The sequence below is a fragment of the Pinus tabuliformis genome, chromosome 3_1 (genome assembly GCF_031772625.1).
Source record: "Pinus tabuliformis cultivar Carrire ecotype Pingquan chromosome 3_1, CPIR1, whole genome shotgun sequence".
Classification (NCBI taxonomy): domain Eukaryota; kingdom Viridiplantae; phylum Streptophyta; class Pinopsida; order Pinales; family Pinaceae; genus Pinus; species Pinus tabuliformis.
The window spans coordinates 928,299,922-928,311,861 of record NC_142301.1 but is presented as its reverse complement, the minus strand read 5'-3'; the positions used below and the strand labels follow the sequence as shown (position 1 = coordinate 928,311,861).

Genomic DNA, 11,940 nt, shown 5'->3' with positions numbered 1-11,940 from the left:
TATCTAATATATTCATACATCTTAATGAGGTGCCAAAAAATGCACATCATTGAAAATTTACACATAATTGACCATATCAAAATAAGGATATACTAATATTAAACTGTCGTGAAAGGCCATCATCATAAGAGTATCAATGCCTCATGTAATATTAATACTCAAAGCATCAACAAAACAACAAGTATCAATGATACCATCAATGACAAATCATGATAGGAACCATCGAATAACTATTAATGTTTTCTAAATTAATTAAGAAATATTAATACTCATCAAAATTGGATTGGTGCAAAGCAGCTAGGTTCGTCATACTTTATGGTTAATAGAAGCGAGGATAAGGGGGATGGTGAGTATAGAACATTTTCTCTTATTAGTTAGACATTTGTTGACATCATTGTCATGTAAGCATGATATCCAAAAGAGGATATTGATCATATACCATAAGTACATACATTTATCATGTCACATATATGTGATGTGGAAACTAAGTGTCCAATAAGGAAACATCACAAAAGAGAAGTTAAACTAATAATGTAAAATGCTCAAATTTATTTGTAGTCTATCAATCGCATAATTTGAGTTTAATATAATTGTAAAGGCTATCTTGAGTGTATTTTCGAGACATCCCCTATTATAATTTGAAACTCTAACATATACAATGAAGGGGTCATAATTAAAACAAAAGAAAAAAAAAAAAATATAAAACAAATAATATTATATATATATATATATATATATATATATATATATATATATATATATATATATATATATATATATTCAAGGGGATAAGGGAAAGTATTTTCTTTTCTGGGGTGTTAATGATATTCTTTCCTATATCTAGGGTTTAAAGCCATAATATAGCAATGAAAATAAACTTAGAATTTATGCCCAAACAAATAAGAGAAATCCATTAAACTACTATATAGGGTTGATCTATGCACATGGCAAGACAAAGGTTGATGTAAATCACTCAATCAAATCTTCCTGCTTTAATCTTACGTTAGAATTAGAACAATAACATATTCAACAAAACTTGATTTTATAACTTGAAACAAATTCATGATTCAATGCACAAAAACATACTAAATTACAAAAATATCAAATTGGAAGAAGGGAAAGAGTTCCTTTTAATTGAGTAAAGAATAGTACAAAAGGATAAAATAAGCCTAGTAACTTGGTGCATGCACCACATTAAATTGTCCTCCACGACTCGGGGAGTGAAGATCTCTACAAATAATATTTTGCTTCCAAATGAAATGAGAGAGATAAGGGAATCAACTTAAAAAGAATTAAGAAAATCATGTTTCCTTACTCGAAGAGTGATTAAAATAATAAACAAATTAAAGTTTAATATTTTTGTGAGTATAAGTATGCTAAATCAAAGGATCAAATGTACCTTTACAACACTCTAAACGTGCTTTTATATTCTAAATAATTGGTTGAGGATTTCAGAATACAAACTACAACAATTAGCTTATGGTTCAAACCCCACAGAAAATCGTTTATAATGTGTATATTAAAAAAAAATAGTGCATTTTGAAGACATACATAAGTTGCTTTCAAAAACTTGTTTTAATTTTATGAAAATCCCAATAACTTATGTAAACTCAGAAATAGTTTTTTGGAAGAATTCTTCATAAAAAATAAGTCTACATAAAAGAAAGGAACTCCATATTAATCTTGGAAAATATATTATAATACTAATTCTATTTTTCTATAAATACTAATATAGCCAACTTGGCATGGTCAAGTAATTTTCATATTTTTTTTATTAAGATATTTTTCCACTGTCCTTAAACCATGAATCCATCCCACCAAGTCAAATAAATCTACTCTATCAAGCATTAAATATTAAAAGCATTAATTACAAATGTGCAAGAAAACTAAGTATATAAGGTTACAAAGAGTTATGAAATTAAATTATATTAATGTTCAACTCCCACGATTACAAAAGGCTACCAAAAAATGTATGGAATATATTTTATTGATGGGGTCACTTTGCTTGTGTGGTCCATAAGACCTTAAGGCCTATCAACACATATCTAGAAAGACAGGCAATTTGGGGTTGGGTAGAAAAATCAGTCAGTTACATTTATCACTATAAAATGCACCAATTTGGTCATCTAGGGTGTTGTGAGACTCATAGAAATATGGACCATTGATCTTCATGTTTGATACATATCTAGGCATTGATATTCTAAAGGTTAATAATCATTGAAACACCGGGTTTTGGTTTGTGAAACACTAATTTTTGTTCAATGTCTGCACAAGCATGGAAATGCTTCCAACATCTTACCTTTCCTTCTACTGGTTGAAATTCATCTCCCCATGCAAGAACCATATGTAAGAATCTGATTTCATTGACCCAACACCCCACTCGACCCTCTACTCTATGAAATATGTTTGAGTCCCCATGAGCTTGACATCAACGATAATGCGTAGCTTGACAATAATAACATCACAGACTACCAACAATAATATGGAATGTGATATTGTAAGGACATCATGTACATGTATACATCATAATAGAGAGTGCATGTATCAAAATTCACACTATGTTGCACATTCAACAAAGGGGTATCCTATCGCATACATATCATAACAAGGTATCTACCATATGGATATATATTGTGAACCATATTTAAGGAATGATATCTAACACTCACATAAACTAAAACAACTCATCCAACATATGCATATCTCATAAATCATAGTATCGACGATGTCAAATGTAGGATATCCAATATATGGATACATCATAATGAGGCTTCAAACATATGCACATCGTTAAAAATGTGCACATCATTTATCATATAAAAATAAGGATAGACTAGTATTAAATCAAATCATGAGGACGAACCACATTAGATGGTTCGAAACAACTAGGTTGTTGTGAGACTGATATAAATATGGACCATTGATCTTCATGTGTGACACAAATCTAGGCATTAATATTCTAAAGGTTAATCATCATTGAAACACCATGTTTTGGTTTGTGAAACACTACTTTTTGTTCAATGTTTGCATGAGCATGGAAATGCTTCCAACATCTATCTTGTTCTTCTACTGGTTGAAAATCATCTCCACATGCAAGAACCCTATGTAAGCACTTGATTTCATTGGCCCAACACCCTACTCGACCCTCTACTCTGTGATATCTGTTTGACTCCCTCTAAGGTTGACATCAACGACAATGTGCAACTTGACATTACTTACATCATACACTACCAACAATAATATGGAATGTGACATTGGTAAGACATCATGTACATGTATACAACATAAGAGAGAGTGCATGTATCAAAATTCACACTATGTTGCACATTCAACAAAGGGGTATCCTAGCACATACATATCATAACAAGGTACCTACCATATGGATATATGTTATGAACCCTATTAAAGGAATGATATCCAACACTCACATACATTAAAACAAGTCATCCAACATATGCATATATCATAAATCATAGTATTTACCATGTCAAATGTAGTATATCCAATATATAAATACATCATAATGAGGCTTCAAACATATGAACATCATTAAAAATGTTCACATCATTGATCATATCAAAATAAGGATAGACTAGTATTAAATTAGATCCGGACAATGAACCACATTGGATGGTTTGAAACGTCGACCAAGAATTAATGATGTGATTAATCTCAGAGACATTCTCATAAATCATATTAAATTTGCATAAGAGGTTATCATTAAAGTTTCGATTCTTCGTGTAATATTAATACTCAAAACATCAAGATATCAATAAGTATTAACCATGCGATCAAAGACAAATCATGATAGCCATCATCAAATAACCATTAATATTATCTAAATTAATTAAGACCTATTAATACTCATAAAAATTGGATTGTTGTATCAGCTTACTCCATGTTTAATATAAATGAGCATAAAAGGGATGGTGACTATAAGACAATTTCTTTTATTAGTTATACATATGTGTCAACACAACATCATTGTGAGGTAAGCACCATATCTAAAAGGGGTTACTTATCATTTTCCATAAAAAGATATATTTATCAAGTCACATTTATATGATGTGGAAACTAAGTATATAATTACTAAACATCACAGAAGAGGAGTTCAACTAACACTCAAATTTCAGTTATAGTGTATCCATCACATAATTCAAATTTAATATAATTGTAAAAGCTATTTTTGAGTGACTTTGCTAGACTTGTCATTTCATAATTTAAAACTATGACATATACTACAAAGTAGTCATAATTAAAAGTAAAGAAAAAAAAACAAATAATATATATATATATATATATATATATATATATATATATATATATATATATATATATTTCAAGGGGATAAAGGAAAGTATTTTCTTATGCTATATCCTCCAATAATAATATGGGAATGTACATTCTTGTCCGAGTGTTAATGGGAATTTATTTCATATAGAAAGGGTATAAAGCCACAATATGATAGTGACAAGAAACTTAGAATCTACGTCCAAACAAATAAGAAAACTCCATTAAACTACTATCTAGGGTTGATATGTGCACCTGGGAATATGAAGGTTGATTATAAATCACTCAATTGCATCATTGTATGTCAACACAATATGCTTTTATTTGATGTTAGAATTAGAACAATAAATTCATAATTCAATGCATAACATCATACTAAATTACATAAATATAGAATTAGAAGAAGAGAAAGAGTTTCTTCTTATTGAGTAAAGTAGTCTAGATCTATCTTAATTTTAGATTTGCTAAGCATTGTGAGGGATCAATTCTCTTAAAGTGTAAACCTTCTTCAATGTGGAAAGAGATTTGATCCCTATTAGTGCTTGGTAGATCCCGAGCTAAAATATATCTAAGCTAGTTTAATTATTAATTATATTTAATTATAATTAAAATTATAAACATAAGCATAAATATAATTATTAATTATCTTGTTTATTTTTATTTTATTTTAATGTATTTTGATCGAGTCAAAATGTTTAATTAATAATTATAATTATTAATTTTATGTTTTTAAATTTATTGTATTTTCATATAATTTGACCAAATCAAAATGTTTACAAAACATAAAAAGACATTACAACATCTCTTCCATACTTCGCTCGAGGGTGTCGCTCAATACAACAATAATATAAAAAGATAAAATAAAATTAATAAATTAATAGATGCAATACACAAAAATTATTTCCCTCTTCACCTTAGTAGTTAAAATCTTAGCCAATAATCTTTTGCTTCATAACTGAATGCGAGAGATAAGGGACTTAACCAAAGGAAAACAAGAAAATCAAGTTTCCTTGCTGGAAGGGTAATCAAAAGAATAAAGAAATACAAGTTTAATATTTAGTGAATACAAATATGCTCAAATATGCTAAATCAACGGATCCAATGTACCTTTCCACTACCATAGATATACTTTTATACTTTGCATAATGAGTTGGAGTCATCGAAATATGGGCTACAAGAATTGAATTAAGGTTCAAAACCCAAAAATATTTATTATAATGAATATATTAAAAAAATGGTGCATTTTGAAGAAATACATGAATTATTTTTTAAAAATTCTAATAACTTACTTGAACTCAAAAGGGTCTTTTGAAGAATTATTCATGGAAGAGAAGTTTGCATTAAAAGAAAAATAACGAGAGAAATAAATACCATAATACAAACTCTTTATTATGAATAATTGAGTTATTTTCGTATTTTTGTGAATAATTCTCCACTTTCTTCCCACTATAACCGTCTCCCACCAAGTCAAATTAAACTACTTTGTCACCCATTAAATCTTAAAGGTTTCCATTGGGAGTGTGTAGGAAAACTAGTATATAAGATTACAAACAGTGGCAGAATTAAATAGATTAATTGTCCATGATCTATAGGACCTTAATATCTATGCATAGTGAGAAAGACCATAAAGTTGTGGGTGGGTAGAAAGAGTGCATATGATTAATCCCCTTCTCATCACCCATTATAATGTGTATATTTAAATTTTTTGGTGCATTTTGAAGGCACACTTGAATTAGTTAAAAAAAAAACCTTTTGTTGTTATAAAAATTCCCATAACTTATGTAAATCCAGAATTTCTTTTTGGAAAAACCACTAGAATAATACCAACTCTTTAGTGTGATATAAATGCTTATATAACTGACTTGACGTGATCCAGTAATTTTGGTATTTTTATGATTAAAATATTTCTCCACTTTCCTCAAACTATGAGTCCCTTGCACCAAGTCAAATTAAACCACTCCCTCAACCATTAAATCTTAAAAGGTTTCCATTACGAATGTGCAAGAAAAGTAATATATAAGGTTACAAACCGTTGCGAAATTAAATTAAATTAATTGTCCAATTGCCACGATTACAAAAGGCTACTTAAAAAAAATTGTATGTGGTCCATAAGACCTTGACGAGGTATGTGGTGTGCCCAGAAACAGTTTTCATTGACGGGGTGTGTGGTGTGCCAGAAAAAATGGTGTGGGCGGGTAGAAGAAATGTCAGTTACATTTATGGCTATAAAATTGTGGCCATCTAGGGTCGCATAGGATCAATCCCCTTGAAATCGCCCGCTTCTCATATTGAACCCTTTTTTTTCTCGCATGATAGCAGTCACCACATAATCGTAAAGGATTTGCAATGGCGGCCTTGTTGATTAGCGGCGAGGAGGATTTCATAAGCGGAGATGAGGAGGATTTGATAAGCGGTGATGAGCAGTATCTAGAGGATTTGATGAGCGGTGATGAGCACTATTTAGAGGCTTCTTCCTCCATGCCTGTCCCTGCACAGACCATCCGCCTCATCTCTCAACAAAATTTATTGTCGGAACAGAGAAGGGATTTAGATAAGGTGATGGCAATCCTTGTTGTAAAGGAGCAACGTGCTCGCACACTCTTAATTCATCATCGCTGGGATTTTCAAAGACTCTTGGATGCATATACTGAGAGATGTTGAGTGGTTTTTTTCACAAGCGGGTGTTGCAAATAGACCGGAATCCACAAATTCCGTAGTTACCGGAATCTGTGCTGTGTGCACAGACGAAGATTTGAAGGAGGGGGACACCACAATGATGGATTGTGGTCACACTTTCTGCAATGTCTGCTGGACGAAGCACTTTCTTACTCAGATAAGAGAGGGACAAAGCAAGCGGATAAAGTGCATGGATCCCGAATGTAATGTCATCTGTGATGAAGACATCATAAGAAAACTAGTGGCCGCCAGAGACCCTGAAGCAGCCCAACGCTTAGATCGCTTCCTATTTGAGTCCTATATTGATGACAACGACAGAGTGAAGTGGTGCCCTAGTGTTCCCCATTGTGGAAATGCAGTTCGAGTTGAAGGAGATGTTTACTGTGAGATCCAGTGCGCTTGCGGGCATCAGTTTTGCTTCAATTGTCTGGCTCAACCACACTCTCCTTGCTCCTGTTTGATTTGGGAGCTTTGGGATAAGAAATGCAATGACGAGTCTGAGTCTCAAAATTGGATTGCAGTTAATACCAAGTCCTGCCCCAACTGTGGGAAAAACGTCGCAAAAGATGGTGGCTGCAACTTGGTGACCTGCTTATGTGGCCAATACTTCTGTTGGTTGTGTGGTGGCGCCACTGGAGCTACACATACCCGTACAGGCATTGCTGGGCACAGTTGTGGTCGATATAAAGAAGATCAGGAGATGGATATTGAGAAGGTAGAACGTGATTTGAAGAGGTACACACATTATTACTCCGGATGGGAGGCACATAAATATTCATTGAAGCTTGAAGCAAAGGAGAGGGAATTATTACAACAGAAAATATTAGATTTTGGAAGCAACGGATCTGGTGTTACTGACTATAGTTGGTTGCTAAATGCAGGGCAAAGCCTAGTCAGATCCAGGCGTGTCCTCGCATATTCATATGTCTTGGCATTTCACGTGTTTGGTGATGAAATACTCAAAGATATAGTGACACCAACAGAAAAAGAAGTCAAGCAAAACCTGTTTGAGTATCATCAACAGCAACTGGAGCAAGCAGTAGAGAGACTTTCAGTGCTTATTCATCACCAGAATTTTATGGCCAATCGAAGGGAAGCTATTGATCTCACTGTCCTGGCCGACACAGGGTGTGAACAAATTTATGAGTGGATCCAAAATGATTTACTGCTGAACCTTGGGTTGACAACACATCGCATTGCTCCATATAACCCCAAAGGTATCCACATACTCTCAGATATGATGTAGTCAATTATATATCCATATAAGTCTGAAGGTGTCCACATATGTAGTCAATCAATGATAAATCATTTAACTCCATGTATTAGAATGATTTTGAGTAATGTTTGCTTCTGAAATAAAGTATTTTGAATAGTTTTCGTTCCTCATAGCTTCTCAGATTTAATGTGTTTGTAATTTTATTGTACATTGTGTTTGGAGTGTTGTTATAGTGAATAATATTTTAAATTCAATTAATAATTAATATAATTTTTAAAAGTTTAATTCAAATTAGATAAAGTGATTTGTTTTCAAATATTATTTGAAGAATTTATATGTGAAATGATATTATGATATTGATGTTATGATTATTTAACTAGTGAGTTATGTTTAATTTTTTATATTCACTTATGTTGTATTTAAGTTAAGGATTATTCAAGAGAGTACATTTTTTGTGAATAGAAATAATATACAAGGTAATGATGAACAATAAGTGTAAAAAAAAGAAAAAGAAGTGCGGTATGAAAAATATTATAAATTGGGAAAGCAACTTTAAGAAAGAATCAAAGAGATTGATGCAGAAATGTTTAAAAAGTTGATGCAAGAATGATTAAAAAACATTAGGGAAAGGGTAGTTTCCATAGAGGAAGACAAGATAAAAGAAATAAAAGAAAAATATTTCTGAATCTATAATTGACATAAAAATATATAACATAAATTTATGTTTATTAAAAAAACAGGACATCTTAAGTGAATTGCAGATTTAAGAAGTATCTCCCAAACTGAATTTAGAGAAAAACTAAACAATTGATTTCCCACCTAACCATCATGCTCTAGAATATTCCCAAAATTTACTATAAAAATAACTTTAACCCTCATGCTCTTAAAAATTTGCTCTTAAAAATTTGCTTCTCATGAAAGAAACCTAAATGAATCATTTAGGCTATCGACCCAGAAAAGAGACCAAGGAATCATCAGAAAAAAGCCCTATAATTTATCTCACCATGAAACCACTTCATTTTTTTTTTCTGACCTAAACAAATCAGGACTGAAATAACTCAGTTATATATTGTCTTGCCCAAGAAAACAAACCTTTTTTTTCCTCACCTGAACAAATCACGATTGAAGTAACTCTCCGGTATATATTGTCTTGCCCAAGACCACAAACCTGTAGCGACCAAACTCATCTTTATTGAGTAGGCTTTTGTTCAGTTGGTAATGCGTTGATGGTTGAAGCGACGAGACTTGCAGTTCGGTAGCTACTAGTTTTTCTGCCAATACGAGCCTAAAGAGTTACGCAGGTGCTCTTGCTTGGTTTCTAAATTCAAATAAAATTCGATATTTTAAAAATCTGATTCTATTGTTTACCAATGGCATGTAACCATTAACCAATGTCATGTATGCAAAGGTCACTTTTTTATAATGAAATAGATAAATAATTTTCATTCTTAGGGCTAAACACTTTTTAATTATATGTCACTAAAATCGTTTAAAGCGGTTAAGGGAAAAACTAAAAACAAATTTTAATGTTTAATTATATGTCACTAAAATCGTTTAAAGTGGTTAAGGGAAAAACTAAAAACAAATTTTAACGTAATGTTGTTCTAGGATTTTAATATGTACATGGGTCGGTATGACAGTTTTGAATTATTACATTCAAATGGAAATAAAGACTTGGTAAAAAAATTTATCACAGTTTTGAATTATTAAATTCAAATGAAAATAAAGATGGTAAAATATATGTAAAAGTATAATTGTAAAATTGGAAGATTTAAATATAAATAAAAACATACTGAATAGATAGATTTATAGGAGTGATTTCTAATTTTAATTATATCAATAATAGATAGATTTATAAGAGTGATTTTTAATTTTAGTTATATAAATGATATGGATTAAAAAGTGATTTAGAGAAGTTATAGAAATTGAAATGAGGCCAAACAAGAATAGAGGGGATGACTAGAATATTAGCAATTTTTAAATCCCTACCATTTCTTTTTAAGTTATATATATATATATATATATAGATATATATATCCTACTTTTTATTTTTATCTTGACTACTAATAAACGATTAATAAATTTTTCAATTATTTATTTATTTATTTAATTTTTTTTTTCCTTCTCAATTTAGGCTTCCCTTATCCATAATGAATTAAGAAAGTCTTTGAGTAGAAATCACATAGTAGAATAATAATAATAATAACTAATTAATTATTAATAAGCCTTTTGAAGCCTTCCATGGTATTTCCTTTGATTTTTGCAAAGACTTGAGTTCATTTCATGACCTTTATTAGAGTCTTTTCACTTGTTTGATCAACTCTCATCTTTTGGCATGTTTGATTTTTTTCCAAGCTTGGAGATGTTTTCTCGTGATTCTTAAGGTTTGCCTTTATGTACTCGAGTTGTCCTAGCTATGTAAACACATATCGCACTCGTACACAAAGTTTTAATAACTCTCGCACAAGTGTCGTCACACTAGTCCTAAAGTCTATTTCAAGTGTCACACTTGTCACTTCGTGTTATAGGACAGTCACACAAACAGTAATGATTTTTCTTTGGTGGTGTATGTTATTGTGTCATTAAAATATACTAAGTGTGTGATCACAAGTTCACCTTCCTCGTGCACTTAACCGTTTCTCTAAAATTCTTCCCCGCGGGGAAACTTAGTTTCACCCGACCGCAACTGAACTGCACACTACATAGTCTCAACCCTCAATGATGCAACCTTAATGCCTGGAACTTTGTAGTGCACAATCACTATCACCAAGGGCAGTTGCACTGTGCAATTCGAGAGTTCAGCAGTCTCCCTTCATCCCCATAATTGCACAGCAGTTCCTCCTAGTCTAGCTTGAGTTGCACATTTCGCAATCCTAGTTCTCAAGCTTCTACCCTTGGCTGATAGAAGCCAATAATGTGGAGAGAAGCCAACCTTCCTTGCCACCCAAAACTGTGTAGAAGTGTCCCCTAGTGTCCTCCCTCTACCAAAGCTCACTAATCTCAAGAACTATCTATATATGTCCTCCAAGTATCTCTGATGCCCAATCCTCCTTGACTCTGAAAACTGCGCAAATTTGTCTCCGAGGGTCGCACCCCACATCAGCCACTAACTGTCTGAGATACACAATCTTGTCTCCGAGCAGCCCCTGCGCAACGTTTCCCCTCATTGAACACTATGCTAAGAATTTACTCAATCAAGCTTGGCCTGCGCTTTGTGCAGTCTCAGTGACCAACATCTCTCCCTCTCACCTGGAACTGCACAGTGTGTAGTTACTGGGCCATCTTTCTAAGACTGTCACCTATCCTGGGTTCAGTCCATGGATAACAATGCATCATCTTATACTAGGGAGTTTTGGGATTGATGTCGTCCCATCATGAGTGAATTGTAGGAATAGGTACACTGTCAGATCTTGATGAGATGGTGAAGAAGGAGAAGAAGGTGGAAACATGCTTGAAGACTCACTTGGAACTGAATATTGAAATAATAGCAGAGAAAGAAAGAATAGAAAGAACAAAATGAGAGAAGACCAAGAAATAGAAACTGAATGTGTATCTGTTTTTATTCAAGAATGACTTTTCATCTACATGAACTTTCGATATATTCATGTCATTACCGTTACATAACTAAAATCTAAATTGGTTACAAAAATTGTTTAACTACGTTTGTTTAACCAAGTTCGTTATCAAACTAACAAACTCCACCTTAACAACAACTTTCCCATTCATCATCTTTCCTGCAAGCCAAGAGAAGCTAAACA

General features: G+C 32.3%; 1 pseudogene; it reads left to right on the top strand.

Annotated features, from left to right (window-relative positions):
• Positions 1-7,066: 7,066 nt before the first annotated feature.
• Positions 7,067-8,212, top strand: LOC149190789 (putative E3 ubiquitin-protein ligase ARI1 pseudogene; annotated as a pseudogene).
• The last annotated feature ends 3,728 nt before the right edge of the window (positions 8,213-11,940 follow it).